Source organism: Leptonychotes weddellii, chromosome 2 (genome assembly GCF_054177405.1).
Source record: "Leptonychotes weddellii isolate Sample4059 chromosome 2, ASM5417740v2, whole genome shotgun sequence".
NCBI classification, from domain to species: Eukaryota; Metazoa; Chordata; class Mammalia; order Carnivora; family Phocidae; genus Leptonychotes; species Leptonychotes weddellii.
This window is the reverse complement of record NC_138370.1, coordinates 162,140,394-162,162,225: the sequence shown is the minus strand read 5'-3', so window position 1 is coordinate 162,162,225 and position 21,832 is coordinate 162,140,394. Positions and strand designations below refer to the sequence as shown.

At 37.7% G+C, this 21,832-nt stretch overlaps 1 pseudogene; it reads left to right on the top strand.

The window, feature by feature from the left end:
• The first annotated feature begins 11,149 nt into the window (after window positions 1-11,149).
• Window positions 11,150-11,468, top strand: LOC102737366 (ATP synthase F(0) complex subunit k, mitochondrial pseudogene; annotated as a pseudogene).
• Window positions 11,469-21,832: the final 10,364 nt, after the last annotated feature.

Here is a 21,832-nt window from a genome sequence, read left to right as displayed (position 1 = left end):
ATACTTTATTAAAATTTCCTTAGTTTTTACTTAATGTCTTTTTTTGTGTGTGTGTCTATCAGGATACCACATTACATTTAGCTGTCATGACTCAGACTTTTTTTGTTCTTGAAGACCTTGATTGTTTTGAGTAGTACTAGTCAGGTGTTTTGTAGAATGTTGCTCTCTTGGGATTTGTCTGATGTTTTTCTCATGATTATACTGGAGCTGTGGGTATTTTCATTACATTGCATCAAGGCTACATACTATCAACATGACTTATCACTGTTGTTATTGACCTTGATCACTGCTGCTGAGGTAATGTTTGTCAGGTTTCTTCACTGTAAATTTTCTTCCTTTCCATACTGTTGAAGAAAGTCATTATGCTCAACCCATACCTAACGAATAGGAAGTTATACTCTACCATCCCGAGACAAAGTATCTACATAAATTATTTGGATTTCTTCTGCATTATTTGTCTCTTCTTCCCCATTAATTCAATCATTTATTTTTGATCAGCATAGACTCCTGGATATTTATCTTATACTTTGGGCTGTCATCTAATACTACTATATTTTTTTGCTCCTATTGTTCCAGCTTTGACCATGGAAACTCCTTTGATTGGCTCTTATGTTCTCTTTGACATATACCCATCATTGTGATTTGATTTTTTCCCACCAGAATTTCCATGCTTTCTGGCATTTTACAGTGTTCCAAGCTCATCTTGTATATTTCCTCTTTCAGTCTTAAAATCAACTATTTCTCCAAGGATCCCAGTTCCTTTTATTGGTGATGGTATTAGAAACCAAGAATCGAGCACATGGTATACTCAGTGAGAGTAAGGAATGGAGGAAAGGAATAGGAAATGTTCCCAAACAAAAGCCCATGCCACTAAAAAAAACCCAAAATGATCTGTGGTGCCTCGAAGGGACTGTCCACTATATGACATGGAGAAGGTGTTTATACTTTCACAACTTTCTTCTAATCTTTCTGTTCAAAGAGACAACTTCAGTTTGATCCCGGTAATCTCAGACTTAGGACTTTACTTTTCTAATAAAGTGAATAGACTTCAGACACTGAACCTCAGGCAAGCAAAAACATCTAACTGGAATCTATCAATATTATTTTGTCTTGCTTGTGTTCATTTATATTATCATCTTTAATTTATGGAAAATTCAACTAGTGGCTATTTCTAATAGCAGTATATACTTTTCTCTTAAAATATACTAAGTGAAAAATATAAATAAATTTACAGGGAAAAAAAAGCATGTCAGTGGTTGGTATAATATGGAGAAAGTGGTGAGTAAATGGTTGAGTTTGGAAAAAATTGGAAGGAATAATCTTGAAAATCTCTTGCAGCTCTAGAATTTGATATTCTATGTCAGCCAATATCTATTATCTCACCCCCATAGCTGTGTGCAATACTTGGGAACAGGAATATTTTGCATCTGAATCCCAGAAGGAAAAAGAGGACATTGTTGAGAACACTGAAATGCATACAGTCATTTTCTTGCAGCTGTTCTTAGCCCTAGATTTATCAGCTCTAACAACCAGGCATTGGCAGAGGGTCAGGTGAGAAATGCTGGGTAGTGCCTCAAGGGACCGAGGCATTGAGATCAGAGAACTACAAACCAAGGGGAAAGTTGATTCTAATAGCATCAATGGATATCCTCAAAATGTTCATGAAAAATGAAAATATAAAGCAAATAATTGTGACAAGCATATTGTCTAATTAAGATGAATGGGACATGCTTCTTATGCATTTTTAATCTGTTAAATAAACAGCAAATTAATAAGGCTTAATTATATCACCACATACTTAAAGTGACTTTCTAAGATAAAGTTTATTTTGATTTAACATATGCTTTTTTTGTGTGTTTTTGTAGCACTTTTACAAGCCTCATACACAAATAACATCTTGAAATAAATCTCTTGGATGTGATTACCATCTTGATCAAAATTTCTTCCTTTTAATTTCTTGGACAATTCAGGACTGATAAAGTAATTTCCTACTTTTAAGATAAATGTCCTTTCAGTACTTGTGCTTGAGCATTGCAGAAATGACCTTCTCATCTTTGATTAGGTTATTTCATGCTTCTATTCTTTCATTCCCATTCCACGTTTAGGTGGGCAGCACATCCTGTTGACAAGCTATGTCAGAAATAGCTCCTCAATCTGCCTCCTACCCTTTACGTCTATGGAGGTTGGCCACAGATTCTTTGACCCTTTACCCCTCAGGAAATAGGGTTAATTTCCTCTCTTTGTATCTGGGCTGGCTTGTAACTCTCTTGACCAAAGGAGTGTAATGGACACATGACCTTCAGAAAACCAGCAGACTTTTCCTTAGTCTCTTGGAGCCCTGAGACATCAATGAGACTACTCACTCTGCTGGAGAAGCCACATGGAGAAGTTCTGAGGTTCCAGAGAGAGGGGGAGCCTAACCTCATAGCCAGTCCTGGCTATGTGATTCTTGGCAAGTGAATAAGCCACTTACATATTCAAAATTAGCCCTGTCAGACTACCTGAGCATCATGAGCATAATAAATGATTGTTGCTATTTGAAGCTACTATTTTGAGGGATGTGTTATACAGTAGAGAACTAGGGTGATAGAGTACTGTTTTTTCAAATGTTGTTTGTTCCCCCCCAACCCGTCCCCAAGAATCATAGCTCCCCACCCAATTACAGTTAGGTTTTGCAAACTGATTTGTGATACCCCTCACTTTGGGGGGATTATAATTCCTCATGTCACCAACATCAGACTTGGCCATGTGATTTGTTTTGGTCAGTAAAATCTGAGCAGAAATGATAGGTCACTATGGATAGAAGTTTTAAGAGACATCATGGGGTTCCATCCTCCCCCTTTCACCTCTATCAAGAGAATAGGAATGTCGCAAATGAGGGATGTTCATTTGGCCTGGCTGCCAGAATGAGAAGGACATGGAACAGAGGTGCAGCTGACCCACAACCAACATGTGATATGGGTGGGAAATATCCCCTTGTTGGAAGTCACTGAGATTTTTAGGGTTCTAGATGGAGCCACTAGAGTAATCATCCTGAAACGTAGGCACTATGATGTCACTCGCCTACTTAAAAGACACCATGGGCCATGTGGTCTTTCACAATTTTGTTTCATCTTACCTCTTCAGTCTTGTCATGCTCATACCCCACAATTCAGCAGGGCTTGCCTTGATTTTTCACCTTTGGATGTGTAGGTCATTCTGTTTGGCATATATTTTCCCATTGTTCTACCTGGAAGATCCCCTTTAAGTCGAATTTACTTTGTGAAGACTTTCCTGTTTTTCCTGGACATTAGCTCCTCCCATTTGAGTGTGTCCATAATGATAAAGGTGATAATGATGATGATAATGATGATGATAGTGAAAAAGCTGGTGATAATACAACTCTATGTACCAGGAATTGTTTTTAGTATTTTACAATTTTCAATTCATTTAATCCTTGCTATAACCCCAGGAAGAAATCCTAGCATTTCCATTTTATTAGTGGGGAAACTGAGGCAAACTGACTTTACACGAATCACTCAAGATCACACACCTATTAAATGCACTAGCCAGAATTTGAACACTGGATGGTCTAGCTCCTGGATCAGTGCTCTCTATTGCCACGATGCACTGCAAATTTCCACGATAGCATTTAAATGTTATATATCTATTATCTATATTTATACTAGAGTTATCTGTTTTCATGGTTTTTTGGGGTGGATTGTGAGTTTCTGCAGGCCAAGGACCATGGTAGTCATTTTTATACCTTTGCATGTAACACAAAGTCAGGCACACAGAAATTCAATAAATAATTTTCAATAGCTAAAGCAGGGTTTGAATTTAGTTCCTAGAACTTTGAGTCCAATTTTTTTCCTCCCTCACATTAGTCACCTTCATTTTATGCTGCTTTTCATCTTACTATTATAAATGAATTCTGGAAATGCATCTGTTCTATTAGTTGAAATAGTAGCTAAGACATTTATTGAAGAAGACTACTAATTCATTTCAATTATTTCCTTTAATGTTACAATAATTATGATTCAAAAAGGAATGCTAATTTTATGAGAACTTGTTGTGCATGTTAAGATAGAGTCTAACCTCATAGCATCTCTTCAAGGTCTTACAATTCTTTTCTGGATTGCTCCCCACTTCTCTGTCCCGACTTGTTATAAATCACCTGTGACCTTTTGGTTCAGTTATAAATTATATTCGTTATAAAGCTCTTCTTTTTACTGACAATTTTTTTTTTTTTACTTACAGGTTGTTGATCCTTTTTCTTTATGATTAAATTTCTCTGAAAATACAAACTCTTCTAATACCAATCCTGTTCTTCCTCCCCCTCCTCCTCCTCATTATCCAGATATCAGCTGGGATTGGCCCCCTGCCCTTAAGATCAAGAAAAGTTAGATTCCGACCATGATCCAAAGAAAATTTAATACCTATCCTACAGTTTTGATGCTCTAAGGATTTTCATGTTCTACTACAATGGTTCTGAGATTCTACTTTTACCAAATTATTTCAGTTTAGAGAATATCTCATTTCCGGACTTTACTATCCATCAACTGTAATGCATGGACTCAGAAACAGAACTCAGTCATTTTCTATAATTTCTACCATAAAAAACTACTTACACCAGGATTTTTTGTATGAAGCAGGCTTTCTAGCATATAGGTGTGTGGGATTTACTCAAGTCAAAGTGAGAAGTATAAGTCCATCTGACACTTCTGATGTCCATCATGCTGTTTGGCCATCCTTGTTTTTCTATCTTTTCCCTCCTCTACTTCACTGGCTTCCAATAAAACATTTTGGTTCAATCTGATCTAGCTACTTCTTTTGTTGCCTTGGTTCCTCTGAACATATGCCTCACCTTCTTCCTACAAGCAACCTCTCAAGGTAATTTCTCTAAACAGAGATAGCTTTGTTTCTACCCTAAGAGACATATTTGTGCTGACTATTAAGATATTTTGCTTTGCTTTTCTACAATAATTTTTTTCCCTTATTAGCCCTGTGAGATAGGGATGGTAAGCCCAGATATCTTACACATGTTAATAACAGATTACACATGTGCCCTCATGTTTAAAATACGAAGTTTGTATTAGATAAGGCTTAAAGTCCACCCCACATAGTTATATGTGAACAAGTCTTAAAGTTGAACGAGAATTCAGAGATCATCTACTTTTAAGAAGATAAGTTATCATGATCTCTACTTTACAGATAAGATGCCTGATGCCCAGAGAGTTTTAGTGGTTTGCTGAATGTGAGAATAAATGGTGAACTGTGGCCATAGAACTCACTGTCTTCTACTTCTTGGGCAGTACTCTTCCTTATTTCTCCAGCAAATGTCTCAGTTCAGTGAAAGTCTGGGTAAAGTGTGGGATGAGACAGTAGGGAGCAGCTGAGCATGCATGTGGTGCCTAGATGAAGGTCACTGGGGGAAAGGATTCATTGGAGAATGTTTAGAAATGATTCCAAGGAAGTAAATTTTTCATTTAAATATAGATGTCGCATAGGAGAGGAAGTGTCTATGAGGATGAGGATTTGTAGAGATGCATTATTAATGTCTTTATTCAACTTTCTGCTTCTTTTACTTTATCGCCAGCATCTTTGGGTGGTTAAAGTTACAACAGAAAGAAAGGATGTTATGCTGTCCTATTAAGATATCAGCTCTTATAAAGACAGGCAGCTACATGTTTCACCAAGAGGTACAATCATCTCCATCAACATATATTTATACAATGATGATTTTTTTTTTTATTTCTGCAAAGGGCTAGGTCAACAAGTTTAGTTTATCAAAGGGAATTCCATTTCCTCATTGACTTTAAACAATGAAGCCCTTGAAACATTCAGTCAATACACGTCTCAGGAAAGAACAAAGGAAGCATATGAAAGGAGGATTAGTAAATTACCTGCCTTCAAAATTCAAATAAAACTGCACAAAAGCAGTTCTCTATATTTGCTGGTAATTCAACAAAGAAAACCAAATGAAGCCCATAGATCCAGGGTATATAGAAGTGTTCAGCAAGCTGAAGGTTGCACGAAATGGATGTTCAAATAAGGATCATTTTAATGAATACAATTACAAGATGGATAATATGCAAAATGAATAATTTAAAAAATATGGTGGTTAATGTATGATCTATGCGTAATTATAATAACACACAATTTGGGATTAGAGAAGTAACTGAACTGAAATTGTTGGTTGGCGTGAACTGAAGGAAAAAAACACAAAATTTATTGAACACCTGTTATGTTATAAATGTCCTCAGATAATGTTATTTTTTTAACATAGCCAACCAGAGAACACTGTAGATAAGGGTATTGTGACTCAGTGGCTAATTAGTGGACCTTATGCACTGTTCACATTCTTCTTCTCTGTATTTCATTTTTCACTTTGTTGGCACAGGGTTTAAAAATGGGACAACCTAAAGATGAAAAGAAAGGACGGGAGTGGGGACAGAAAGGAGAAGAGAGCCAATTATCTCCTTTTTCTCTTTTCTTACCCCTCTAGAGTGATGGAGACTGCCAGAACAATGATCTTCAGGGGATGCAACTTAAGCCAATTTAAGTAAAACAAAAATAAATATCTGATGCACAGAGGCAAACATCAATTTATAAGATAAACATCTTTATAAGAATTGTGCTAGTTTCTGTTGAGGTAAGGGATTCTTAAGAAAAAGACTCAAAAAGTTTGTGAGGAGGGTTTGAAAATAGATTTGAAGGATGAATTTTATCTTGGCATGGAAACTGAATAATGGGTAACCATGACCAGTTGACCTTTCTCTGGCTCAGCCACTATATTTTTTAAAAGGCAATAATAAAATCTTTCTTTACCACCTCTCTTAGGATAAGCAGGTTTCTTGGTTACCTGATGATATATAAATCACATTTCCTTTCCTTTATTATCATTATCTCTAGGAGTAGAAAGAGTAATGAATTGCAGGGGTTGTCATGATCTTATTAAATATGTTAAGATATTATTAGGTTATAAACAATAGAATCGGGACAATTTATAATAGGCTTTAAAATATTAGATCTTAAGAATAAAAAAAAAAAAAAGCATAGACCTGCAAATTTAGCAGACAAATGTAGGCAGTAGAAGGCAAAGGGAAAGCCAATCTGAGAGTAGTGCTGGGTGAAGGCTATTGATGGGTTGTAGGGAAGGTAAGCTGGCTTCATACTGACTGGCCCTTGGCAGGCATAACTAGGGGCTTGTAGATAAGAACGTGAAATGAGTAGTGAAGTTAGCAACCTGGTTCACAATAAGAGCATTGTTCGGGGATGGCAGGTAAACTGGCTGCAGACAAAAAAAAAAAAAACCCAAAACAAAACCCAAAACAAAAAGCAATACAAGTGCAAAGAACAGGCAAAAGGGTAGTCAAGAAGCCATAGCCATGTTCCAAACTCGTACGATAGCACCTGCTTACTTCTCCAATCCCAGCAAGTAATCATGTTGCTTACATAGAAGGCACTCATATTTTTGCTGAATTCAACAAAAGAGAATCACACCACGCTTTTAAAAAGAGAAAGGATACATGAACGTTTACGATGGGTTGGACTTACCCACTTTATAAAATAACTTGTGCCTCAGAGAAAATGATCCTACTCAACACGTCTTTCTTGGAATTGCTCTCAAAGCCTTAGTGCCGAGTAAGAAACTGTTTTTTTATCCCCAAGCTGAAATGTCTCTTGAATTTGGACATTTCCAGTCAAAGCTTTGGCTCTCATCACCTTTCATCTGTCTCATAATTGCCATGGCCTCCGCATGGGCATCTCCACCACATGTGTGTCCACGTTGTCATTGGGGTTGTTGTACAGAAAAAATGCATCTGATCATGTCCTTTTCTTGTTTAGAAACCTTCGTGGTTCTTTTTCTTCTGAGTTGCTCTTGGTTCAGCCTTAATATTTCTTCAGGCCTTCTTCCTATTTTCCAGCTTGTGTACCCTACCTGTTAGCCCTGATGAACATTTTACCAATGCCCCAAAATGCATGACTGTGTCTTTGCAAATGTATGTATTTTCTCTTCCTTTGCTGAATAAACTCTTAATCCTATTTTAAACTTCACATCCCCAAAGAAGCCCCTTCTTTTATATCCCCTCTTGCTATACCCAGGTGATTCTGAGGCTTCTGTAGGCTCTTTGGTATTCTTTCTTTTGGAGACCCTACCCCACATCATATCAGTATATCAAATGCATCGAAATCCTACACTTAAAATAAAATATTTGGCCAGTATAAATTTTTGTGGGTTTTTTAAAAATGAGCTTCAAAATTATCTGGCTCCATATAACTCATTTACTTTGAAGTCAGCTACGATTTCTCAGCAGTCATCATGCATCCTCAAGAAAATCTAACCTGCAAATTGTTTTCAAGTATAATGAAATGTTTATGAATTCTGAATATCACCATGAATGAAGTTGACATAATATGTTTATAGACATCTAATTAAATCTTTGTGATTTTGACTTGGAAGTTTTGATTTCACGGTTTAAAGCCAGCAATTTGATTTTTAAATTCAAGACCCAAATATTTTCTGTGGCATTTGAAGAGCTCATTGGCCTCACCCAGTGTGTCTGTCATGCCCAATGAGTGAGCTTCTTAAATTCGTATTGCTAATTATTGGATGGCATTCTCTGTTCCATGTGATCGAGTTCCTCAATTTTTAGTACTTTCACCAGCATTGGTATCTGACACAGAGCAGTTTGAACAGATGTACATATATGTGAATAGATACAGATGACAAAAGCATGGATGTAGGTAAAGCCATAGACGTATGAACAGACATATGTCATAGACATTTGACATTGACACACCCAAAGCCAGCCAGTCTAGTCTACTGGTGTCTGTTGGAACTCAAGGGTTCCTGATTTCCAGTCCCAGGTTGAGAATTCCATTTTTTGTTTCTTCAAGAAGCCTTCTTTTGCTCCTTTGGTGTGTAGGTTATCTGCACTATGCCAACTGAAATTGGTTTGGATCAGTCATTCGCTGCTTTAAAATGGGGCAGTGGACTCTGTGGATTTGAATGGATTATTTTCTTTTCATACATTATTTCTTCAAGAATTGCCTGAGAAGGCACACTTTGGTATGTTCTACTTGATGAATGCTGTGTCTTATTATCTTTATACTTCGAAAACATTTCCAGGAAATTCTTCTTTAGGTACCACATGAAACTGATACCCAGCATATGCTTTCTCGGATTGATTGCCTTACTGCAAAGTGATTCTCTATTACCATGCTGTGGCCTTTTAGAGACTAGTGAAGTATCAAAGCTTTTACCATTAGATGATCAGCTTACATTGCTACTATATATGGAGTTACTTGAAAATTTGTCAAATGTTCCCTGCTAATTATTGGCAAAGTCCAAGCAACAGAGTTCATACTCTGATATCATGTTTGGGAATGAAAAGTAATTACAAATTATCTGACATAAAGACTAACTGAGGTATTATTTGTTTTTTCCTATAACTTAAATATAATGTTTATGGTTTTTATGTGGCTAACTGGTATACTTTTGTCTACCAACAGTAGACATGCAGTGGGCATGGCTATATGAGGTTAAATTTATTTAACTGTGCCAGGCTAAAAAGGATTTGAGGTTGTGTACTAATCCTGTTTTTACCTGAAAGAATCAGGTAAAAATTTGAAGGGAAGGGGGTAAAGAATTCAGTATGGATCTTGGTATATTTCTAGAATAGGTTGTGGGCAGCTGGGTTGCAACTCCCATTAACGATACTGGGATTTGAACATCTAAATTCCTATAATCAGTGATAAAATGATGTTCAGACTTGCCCAGAGTATATTATTTAAGACTTAGTAAGCAGGGCCTTTTATTTCCCAAGTAAGCCAATTATGGGCAGGCTTTGGTGTGTTATTGACTGCAGTACTACATTTATCAGAACACTCGTATCCTTTAAGCACAAAAAGCAAAGGTTAAATAACGTTACCGTGCTGACACAAATGCACAAAAGAAATTTGAGATCAAAGCCAATGACCTGTCCCTTTTTGATTTGTTGGTGTAGGAAGAGTGAGTGAATGAAAAGGTAGCTTGAATGAAGGCAGAATTTCTACTTTGACTTAATGTTTTTGCCATGAATTGTGGTTCTTTTCAAGGGGGAAGTTTAGGTATATAAATGCCGTCCTTCCATTTTCAAAAGGCTTTGAACAATTCCGCATAGAAAATGTGACCATAGGATACAGGCTGCAAGACCCATGAGGGCAGGAAATGGGTCTGGCTTAGTCACAGCTTTATTCCCAGCAACTAGTACATAGCAGATTCTCGATAAGTATTGGTAGCTATATAAAGAATGCCGTAAGCATATTCTTAGTCACAACTCAGCTCATTACACATATATTTGAGTATGTAATGTACATCATCAATTACTAGATGTGGGAGAAGAAGAAATGTATTTATTCAAAAGATAAGGATTATTTCTGCCCTCATCTAGCTTCCAATCTAGTAAGGCAGGTAGTCAGAAATGAAATAATCATGAACTATGTCATTACAAATTGTGAGAAGCGTGCTGCAGAAAAAGAATTGGAACTTTCAGAGATAATTACAAGGGGTCCTCCTTTTCATGGAAGAATCAAAGCAGACTTCTCTGAGGAATTACCAATTAAGCTCAGGTCTAAAGGATAACTAGGATTCATTCATTGCAGGTTAGAGGCAAGGACATTTCCAGCATCAGGAAGGCCTGTGCAAAAGTCCTGTGGTTGGAAAGAACCTGGCATGTTCAAGAAATTGAAAGGAAGTGAGCTAGTGTGTCTGGAGAATACTGATGGGGAAGGTAGCATGAGTGGAGATGAAGGGCCATGAAGAAGTCTGGAACTTACATGTCATGGCAAAGTTTGGGGATTTGATTCTAAGGTTTCTGAGTAAATATTGAATGGTCTTATGCACATTACACACATTATGCACATAACAATCTTCTTCGGATTTTATAAATATGTGTCCCGACAAGAAGCTATTTGTTCACCTGGGTAATGGGATCAGAAGACGTATGCCTCTGAGCTACAGTAGCTGACCCACAGGCACCAACATGTAAAGTGAAAGAGAAAGAAATGCTTTTGTAAGCAATGAAAATGGCAATGTGGCATGTTGCCCCGCTAAAACCGACTAGTGGAAATGGGTTATTCTTAGGGAACCAGGACTCAGATTAAAAATTTTAAGCCCGGACCCAACCGGTGGAATTGGTGCCTTCTGCAAGATTGAAATCATGGCAGGTCCAGAAACTGATGCCCAATTCCATTTCACTGGTATCAAAAAATATTTCAACTCTTATACTCTCACAGGTGGAATGAATTGTGTACTGGCCACATTTGGAGGCATTGCTCTGATGATCTTATACTTCAAGTTAAGGTTTAAAAAAACACCAGCTGTGAAAGCAACGTAAATGAATTTTAACCTGTACCTCATCTGTTAAGTTCCCATGCCTGGAGAAGCTAATGTCAACTAATCATGTGATACTCAATTTGTACAATAAATTATGAACCTGGAAAAAAAATTTTTTTTTAGCCCGAAAACCCAACTTGTATTTTATATAATCAGAAAAGGAAACATTTTCCCACAGGACAGCTGCCTTGTTTTCTCTCTATATAATTCCAATCTTGTTCTGTGTTCACAGAAGAGGGTTTATGTATCTCATTTTTGTTCTTCTGACGCATTTGTTGCCCTGGCTTCTTATATAATCTCTCTTCTTTCCTGTGACATCATTTGTTTGTTTTTCAGGCAAAAATATCTGAAGGACTTAGACCTGGCTTTCAGTCCCCTTTCTGCTCCGTTTCATGCCAATAGCAGAACACTGGGCCAGCAGAGGACGACACTGAGCCCACCCAGGAGGACAGAAGCACAGCAGAAAGGGCTTGTTCCGTACACACCATTTCTCTCTCTCTCTCGACGACTTTGTATGTTTTGTAATCCGGGCCAAACTTGAAGCATTTCCCAAACTCTACTTGTCAACAATCAGCCTCATTGTAAATATTATATAAGGAGCATTTCAAAAAACAGTTTCTTCCTGAAATAACCTTTTAAAAGTGTATCTCTTCATCTCCTTTCTCAGTGAGAAGATCCGATCAGCTTTGGAAACGTAAAAATGTTTCAGAGAGCCTATCTGCTTTCAGGACTTTCTCGGGATGGACAGGGGTAGGTGGAACACTGCCTATTTTCACATCATCCAATCCTCTGGCTTTCCGCTGATCACAGCCTTCTTTGCGATGCTCTCTTGTTATATATAGCTGGCCTCTGTTGTTTTCCTCTGTCCAGTTTCATTATGAGAAATAGCGTGGTGGTGGTTTCTGGCTATTCGGTGAGGTGGGTCCTTAAATTTATTTATTTATTTATTTATTTATTTTATTATTTTTTAAAGATTTTATTTATTTATTTGACAGAGAGAGACAACGAGAGCAGGAATACAAGCAGGGGGAGTGGGAGAGGGAGAAGCAGGCTTCCTGCTGAGCAGGGAGCCTGATGTGGGACTCGATCCCAGGACCCTGGGATCATGACCTGAGCCGAAGGCAGACGCTTAACGACTGAGCCACCCAGGCGCCCTGGGTCCTTAAATTTAAAGAGTCCTTTTATTTCTTCCCAATGAAGGCTTTTGTTCTGGGGTAAATCTTAGTCTATCGAGTCCCTGTATATCCATGTTTCTTTCCCTTTTCTTCCCTGCTTTATTAGCTCTGGCACCTTCATGACTCATACCTGTCAATACTCCCTGCGGTGTTTGGTGAGGTGCCCGGTGTCCCTGTACCAACCCCGCTTTCCAACGTGAGGCAGCGTGAAGAGGCACTATTGCAGGTGGGGGGAGGTGCAGAGCCTGAGCCTCAGAGCAGAAGTCCTGTGTTTTCATTCTGAAATGACCAGCTCTGCTTCTTTCAACAAGTCATTCTCCTTCTCTTAGTCTGTTTTTGCCTCTGCACAATACATGAATCCTAGGGACCTAGGAGATGGCAAATAAAGTAATTTTCGTGATAGTTCACTTGAAATATAAAGTATGTGCAGGAAGGCTTTATTTTGACTCCGTTAATGACAGATTGTCTACTTGAGAGAACTTTTTTCCCCCCGTAATGGGAAAATAATATGATGGTGTGTTTCCACCCCCCCCCCCACCCCCGGCCGTTAGCCTATTTAAGGAGGACTTGAATTATATGTTCATTTAACTTATGTGAATTTGGCTGTCCTCATTCAGCAGGGATAGACACGAAGAGAGATGACACACGGACAAGTAGACAGAGACAGATACATCTCCTTCATGAATGGAAGCAACGGTAATGTATTTCAATGCTGGAATGTTATACTGGCTGAGAAATGATATGTCAGCAACTTCCTAAAAGAATGTCAAGGGTAGTTTTTAGCTTCATGAGATTTTTACCTGCTGCTGTAGTCCATTCAGGCTTCTATAACAAAATACCACAGACTGAGCAGCTTATACACAACAGAAATTTATTTTTCAATGTTCTGGAGGCTGGAAGAGCACAAGCAGGCTGGCAGCATGGTGGGGTAAGTATTCCCTTCCTGGCTGCAGATTTCTGGGTGTATCCTCACACGGTGGAAGGAGCAAGGGAACTTCCTCGTGTCTCTTTATAAAAGCATGAAGCGCATTCATGTGCTAATCACCTCCCAAATGGTCCACCTACAAATACCATCATTTTGGGGAGTTAGAAGTTTAACAGATGGGTTTTGGGGGAACTAATCACTTCCCAAAGGCTCCATATACAAATACCATCACTTTGGGGGATCAGGAGCTTAACATCTGCGTTTTGGAGGGACACAAACTTTCAGTGTAGGTCCTAGCTTCTATAGGATGCAGGTCCTTGGCACTTCATTTGGCACTAGCTGAACCTTGGGGATGCCTGTTTCTTCACTCAGGCTACCCATAATGTGTCTTAAAATGATAATGACCATTTTGTTGAATGTCTACTAAATACCATACATTTTACATGTATGCATATATCACTGCTTGCCCTGTAATGTGAATTTTATTAGTCCCATTTTTCCCCTAATGAAATCGAAACTTAAAGATATTTAGTAACTTGCTCAATGTCATATAGAGCAAAATTCCTGTTCAAGTGGCATGTTTCAAACTCATGTATAGTCATTTTCAGGTCCAGCAGGTTAAAGTTCAAGTTCATTAGCGTGGCATACAAGACTCTTCATGATCTCCCACACCCTGAACCTCCACCCTCCTCACCTCCTCCTGCTACATCCCTGATGCACCTGCTGCTGAGCAATGGTGCCTTCTTCCCCCACACCATGCTGTTCCCTACATCTGTGTCTTGCACTCATGTTATTCTTGTTGTTTGCAGAGACATACCTCACACTAGCTGGGTCACTGTCACAAGCCCTTTAGGGTTTAAGACACCACAGACACAATTACAGCGATAAAGAACACAGCCACTCTTCTCTGTCACTTTCTAGCTTTATGCTCTTGGACAAGTTGTTGAGTTTCTCCATGCCTCAGCTTCCCTATTTGTAAAACGAGGATAAAAACACACTACAGGATTATTGGGAGGATTAAGTGAGTTAAGATAAGCAAGTACCTGGAACAGCTCATGGCACAGGGTAAGACATCATGCAAGTGTTTGCTCTTATTACATTTGCCACTTTTCTCCAGAAAGCTTTCCTTGACTCCCAAGAGACTTCTCTACCAAACTGAGTTTGGTGCTTCTTTCATAATCACCCACAATATAAACTTGTTTTAGAATTTCAGTTTAGATATCTGCCTCTATCATTGTATGTGAGTTTCTTGAGGTCAGGGAATCAATTTATTTTTGAATAGTCAACACCTTGTACATTACCTAATACATAACAGGTATTCAAGAATGATTGCCAAATGAATGAAATAATTATTGATATTATTATTAGTGGTGGTATTTACTAACTTTTATGGGCTAGCTACTATGTGTTTTGCACTATTTTAAGCACTCTGTGGGATTTTGATTAACCTTATTTTACAGAGGAGATTAAGTAATATGCCCAGAGCCAATCACTAGGATATATGGGAATGAGAATTTAAATCAAAAAATAAGATCCCAAAGTCGACATTCTTAGCTACTTTTTAGTGGCTGCTTCCAAATGAGTTTAAAGAGGGGAAGGAGGGCAGGAGGGAAGAGAGAGGGAAAAGGGAGAAAAAGAGAGTGCCTAGAAACCCGGAGTCTTGTTGGCTGTCATCTGATGAGTCCTTGTGGAATTGCCTTTGCTGACTTAGAGATTTATGTTAAATTCTTGACTTTTCACAAATGTCACTATAAAAAATAGCCATGTGGAACCTACTTTTCCATTTGCTGTAAAGAATTATTTGTGAGTGTTGCCAATTATATCATTCAATTCTTGTACATAATACCTCACACAGGAAAAAAAAAAGTGTTCAGAGTTTGTTTCTGGTAAAACCTTGGTGACCCTTAAGGCACTAGTCTGTTTCCTTCTATCTGATCATTAAAGTTGTGTGACTAGCTTTGCATTGGCTGCTGGAAACTTAGAGCCAGACTTTATGCTTGGTCACAGAAATTGTATTGACTCTCTGATTGGAATGTTTGCTTTTCTCCTTTGACCATCTTTCCATCCCAAAGTTTTATTTCTGTATAATTAATTGTACTATATTTATTTCTTCTGCCAGCTGGCTTTTTTTTTTTTTCTTAAGAAAGAGGTGGTGTAATTAAATACATTGAGGTAAATATCTGCATGGGATTGATGATTTCCACTCTATCACACATGGCTTGATGTCAGGGAGAGCAGTACACACAGCATCAAATATACTTTTTGTAACCATCTTAATAACAATTTAATGATAATAATCTTTTGTAGATAAGGTTCAGAGAATTTCAAGACTTTGCCCCAAATCACAAAACTAATTAATAAGTTGTAGAGTCCAGGGACAAACTAAGAACTTTCAACCCTCTGTCGTTACCATGTTTCCATGATGGCCATGATTCCTAGTCTCTTGAGGGCAGTATCAAAGTAGGTGACTATGCTTTCTACAACATGTTAATAAGTCACTGGTAAGAGATAGAGTGCTAAGTTTGATGGAACAAGATTATGACTTAGTATTGCAAGATTTAAGCTCTTATGTAATTTAAATATATTAGTTATCTCATTTAACTCTTCAGATTTTTAAATTTTTTGTGTGTATATTGAGATATAATTGACATATAACATTGTGTAAGTTTGAGGAGTATAAGGTATTGGTTTGATACATCTTTATATTACAATATGATTCTGCTTTCATCTTTTAAAAATAAATGTATATTTCCTCTATCACAAGTGTTAAGAATGTCCACTATAGAAAATGTGGAAATCGGGCGCCTGGGTGGCTCAGTTGGTTAAGCGACTGCCTTCGGCTCAGGTCATGATCCTGGAGTCCCGGGATCGAGTCCCGCATCGGGCTCCCTGCTCAGCTGGGGGTCTGCTTCTCCCTCTGCCCTCTTCCCTCTCGTGCTCGCTGTCTCTCATTCTCTCTCTCAGATAAATAAATAAAAAATCTTTAAAAAAAAAAGAAAATGTGGAAATCCAGTGAACTAAAAAGAAGAAAGAAAAAATTTACTCAAAGTCTACCACTCAGAGTAAATCACTGACATTTAACATTTTATGTTATTTCCTATGCGTAATTATTTTTCAAACTTTTTGTGGTTGTGATCACATTATTTTCTACTCTCCTTTCTTCCTTAAGTTACCATAGATATTTTTCCATGTTATTATCGGCAACAGAATGTTAAATAGCTGCAGACTAATTAGAGAAGTAATTCATGATAATTCCCTTAACTTTTCCTCTATTGTTGAGCTTGAGCTTGTCTTTAATATTATTCATAATGTTTCAATCACTGTCTTGGTGCATGTAGCCTTTAGGTTAAATTAGCAAAGATCTAATTACTTAACCAAAAGTTAGGAAGTGTGATATGGTGGACAAAGTGTAGGTTTTGGTACTAGAGAGACGTGGATTGGAATTCTGTTTCTGCTTCCCACTGGCTCTGTGGCTTTGACAAATTACTTAACTCACAGATCCATTGAGTTTACATTTATAAAATGGGAATGCTCATATCTGCTTCCTCAGGTCATTGTAAGTATTAAATAGAACAATGTACATAAAGCTCTTCAATAGTGGGTAGGGTTTTGATGCCTATTATTGAATTCTTCCCCAGATGGTTGGTTGCTCCAAGTTACATTCTCACAAGTATAATTCTTATACATCCTTACAACCTTCCTACCATTTTTTTAAATGATGTTTTGATAGGTAAGAGGACTGTCTTGTTATTTTTCAAGTCCTAATGCTTTGCTTCTTCAAGAGAATTTAATAAATACGTCCTCACACACTGGTTACCATGTTGATTGGAGTCATTTACTGACTTAGGAGAATTTTTTTCTTTTTCAGGAAAGAAATTTTATCTATGCAAATATTGTTCCTCCTGGTGTTCCTTTTCTTTTATTGTCAAGTTTAAAAGGTCTGTTCCTTAACACACTCTGTAGTTTTTCTTCAAGTCATCCCATAAAGCCTTGTGATTACAGGTTAACTCGAAGAGCTTATTCTATTCTACATGTGAGACATTTCATGTCTATGCTTGGTGGGACCTACAGGTGAGATCTATTGAAATCTTGCCTGCATGAGTCCAATCTTAACGGCTCACTAAGAGTAACTCACTGTCTGCAAAATATTCTAATACTTCGTGTCTGTAGGTATGGTTCTTTTGTCATGTTTATTTCAGTTTAGCAAATACTTATTGAATGTATACTCCTTACCAGCCATTGTGTTAGGCTCCAGGTCAGGAGTTCCGTGGACCCCAAACACTGTGGATAAAAATTTATGTGACCTGTGAACTTGTGCAGGAAAAAGAAATCTATCTTTTTCGCACCATCTCTTACTAACTGACCACTAATTCTCTTAGTTGCAAATGTAAAGCAGCAAATTCCAGCAGTGTTAGCAGCATCTGTGATTTGTGTCACCATTAGAGATCACAAATATTTTCTTATCAAATCACAGTTACTGTTGATATCTAGAAATGTTACCTTTGTTATTATTTCAAAATTATGTTAGTTGTTAGAGTTACTATTAGATCTTGTTTTGTAATGTACTACTAAACGAGAACACACATTACAATATCATAATTTTTTCTTTAACTATATCTATGACTGGTTTATATATAAATATGCAAATGCTTCCATGATTGTTTTCACTTATAATCCTATGAATTATATTTATGCATGTAAAAACTTTATTCTGAGTATGCTATTTTCCACAGGTTTCATCAGCTTGGCAAAGGCATGGCTACAGAAATGGCTGGTGAATAAAATATTCATAAAAATAAGGTCATCACAATACTTACATTTTTTGCATTTTCCACAGATTTTCTGAACCTAATATAAATTCTCTGACAGGGAATGGCACTCCTTGGGTATCCTTCAATCTTTCTACCGTGTCTTTAGAATCATAAATGTGTATTGAACTCTTACATTTGTGTCAGATACTTCACTTTACCCCCATCATCTCATTTAATTCTTCAGACAGTGCTATGAGGTGGACAATAGTACTTCCCTTCTTTAGTAGGAGATGAGGCTGGGGTTCACAGAAATTAAGCACCTTGCTTATTCACAGTGCCCTTATATGGAGGAGACTGCTTGGGCAGGTTCCAAGGTCCATGACCTTAAATGTGGCCTCATTAAGCCAAGAGTCACTTAACATAATTAATTTTAATCAAAAGGCACTGAATAACATCACCTGTATCCTATTACCATGAGAACCCCCATAATTAATAGGAAAATGACATCCTTCCTTTCTTCAGCATGTAGAGGGCTTTCTGTGCTGATCATTCTCCCTTTTTTTCAGGTCTCTGTTTTGCCCTTCCATTCCCTGCACTCCTCCCCAAAAATCTGACCTCAAGAATGGCATCACTTGGGCTCTGATTTTCTCTACTTCTAACTGGGTTCTGCTAAGTAAAGGCACTGGCAAGAAATCGGAAGAAGGGATAGAGAAGGGCTACCAATATTTCTTCCTCTATTTTCCGCTGCTGGGCTGTAGTCTTTGTAATAATTGTGTTCCTTTTCCTATGGCCACATCTCTTATGAGGCACTTCCTCTTCTCTTGCTACATTTTTTTTTTTTTTTGAGTACCAGTAATATTGTTCCCTCTCCTGTCCCTTCAGAACTCAGTTCATGACAGCTTCCTACTGTGGCTAGTACCCAGATGCTGTATCATCTCTCAGTGATCACCTTGACCTTCTTTTTTTCTCTGTAAATAATGAGTTCATTGAGCTTTCTTCAGTTAACCTTTTGAATGGACCTTTTGATTCTTATCAGTACCTCTACTGATAATTTCCTTTTGTAGATGGAAGAGCCAATACTTATCCATAGTTCAAGAAAATCAAAAGCAGTTGTTGGTCATTAAACATTTGCATTCCTCTGCATTAAGATTTTCATATTGGATCAAACTATGTTTTGATGGATGAGCATTTGGGCAGAGAAGAAAGAACAGTGGAAAGAATAGCAGACCAAGTCAGAAAACTATGTCTGCTTTTGTTTCTGTCCATCTTATGGAGGTAAACTTGAACAAATTCTAAAACCTCCATGAGACTTGGCTTCTTTATCATCTCAAGGACAGTGAGGATGACTGTCAGAAAGCTGTTGTGAGGGACAAATGAGATGATCCAATGAAAACCTGTATTCTCTGAGGATACGTTTGAAGTAAAGTATTTAAAATTTGGTTAATTGTTCACACACTATGTTCATTAAAAATGTATAATAGATATGGAAGCACTATAATAATTTGGCATTTTGTAAATGTGATGATTCTATGTATTGTACATATCAGAAATCTCAGGATCTATCTTATTCACTGCTATTCCTCCAGTGCTAGCAGACTGCCTGGCTCATATTAGTTGCTCAATAAATATTTCAAGAAATATTCACTAAGTGCCTAAGAAGTGTTGCCTAGAGGGGCGCCTGGGTGGCTCAGTTGGTTAAGCGACTGCCTTCGGCTCAGGTCATGATCCTGGAGTCCCTGGATCGAGTCCCGCATCGGGCTCCCTGCTCAGTAAGGAGCCTGCTTCTCCCTCTAACCCTCCCCCCTCTCATGTACTCTCTCTCTCTCATTCTCGCTCTCTCAAATAAATAAATAAATCTTTAAAAAAAAAATTAAAAAAAAAAAAAAAAGAAGTGTTGCCTAGACTCAAGTATCTCATTGTCTTGTAAAAAAGACTGACACATAAATAAACACATACATGCAAAATGAGTTGCCTAAACAAGAGGGCACTTGACTCATTCTGACCAGGCAGGAGGAAAGACATGAAAGAATAAGAGGGAATGGCAAATGGCAAGTGAGCTGGTGTGACTCTAACACTGGGTGATTATGAGAAAGAGATGCTAGAAATAGTGCAAGCTCAGGCAAGGGCACTGAGGTGGGGATTAGGAACTTAGATACAAAAGAGACTTCTAGGTGAAGATGGAAACCTTGGGTTGACTAAATGTAAGGGAGAGACAGAAGGAATAATCAAGGATTAATAATAGGGATAGGTGTGAAAGTTCTGACTTGTATTAAAGCATAGGTAGTGGCATTCGATTGATACCAGAGCAAGCTTTGAGGTGGGAGGTCATAATTTGAGTTGTGTAATAGGAAGAACCAGAGTGACACGTAAACAGAGGTGTTCAACAAACTTTTTCAAATCTGGATCTAGAACTTAGGAGACAGGTCTGGGCTGCAGAAATATGGTATTTTATGAATATGACAAAGAATGAGTCATTTTTAAGAGCCAGATTTTTTGAATAGTAAGGGTTTATTACTTTCAGCACTAAAACTTAAAAAAAAATCATTTGGATGAAGATCTTTCTAAAATTTTATTGCACATTTTTCTGCCACCTTAAATGATGCATCTGGAACCAAATTTATTTTTTTTCTCCTGATGGCTCAGGGTCATCATTATAATCATCTGTTATGATAACATGCTATAATTCAGTGATGCTGTTGGGATAATTGAGATGCATAGAGCTGTTTCCCTTTATTAAGCGACTTAAGATCATTGTTGTTCCTTTTGTTCTCAAGTTTCATTTTTATCCTTTCTATGATTTCTCATTTGCTGTCAGCTGTCATGTCCTACAGCTATCAAATGTGTCACCATGAACTGATAATACTGTATCCTTTCAATCACTTGCTCTTCCACTAACACTAGTCGGGACACCAGATAATCATACATGCTGTAGCTATGTGCAGAGCATGTGCAAACCATTTCAGGAGGACGAATAGAGCATATTCCCAAGAGGGAACTAGATGAGCTTTTTTTTTTTTTTTAAAGATTTTATTTATTTATTTGAGAGAGAGAGAATGAGAGAGAGCACATGAGAGGGAGGGTCAGAGGGAGAAGCAGACTCCCTTCTGAGCAGGGAGCCCGATGTGGGACTCGATCCCGGGACTCCAGGATCATGACCTGAGCCGAAGGCAGTCGCTTAACCAACTGAGCCACCCAGGCGCCCTAGATGAGCTTTAAGGAAACACATTTTGTGATATCTTTTGACTCTCCAAAGGACTTCTATGTTTATTTTTTATGTTTATGTTTATGTTTAGTTCTCAGCTGTGTTTCACAAAGGTAGCATGGCCAGAATTTACATTTTGGAGTGCTAAAATGTTACTTGTTTGCATACCAGAAAAGGACAAGATAGAACAATGGCTCAGGACAGTAGAGTTTAATGCATATTTTTTAATTTCTCAGAACAGAATCTGCTCCAATTTTCATCAGTTGCATAGGATTGAGTTTTTAGACTATTTTTTAAAAATACATTTACTACTAGAAAAAAAAAAAGAGGAAGGTCTTTGGTGGTACATAAGGTCGTGCCAGGTCAGTATTTTAAATTAGAATAATTTTTTCAAAATGACTAGATTGAACCCCGTCA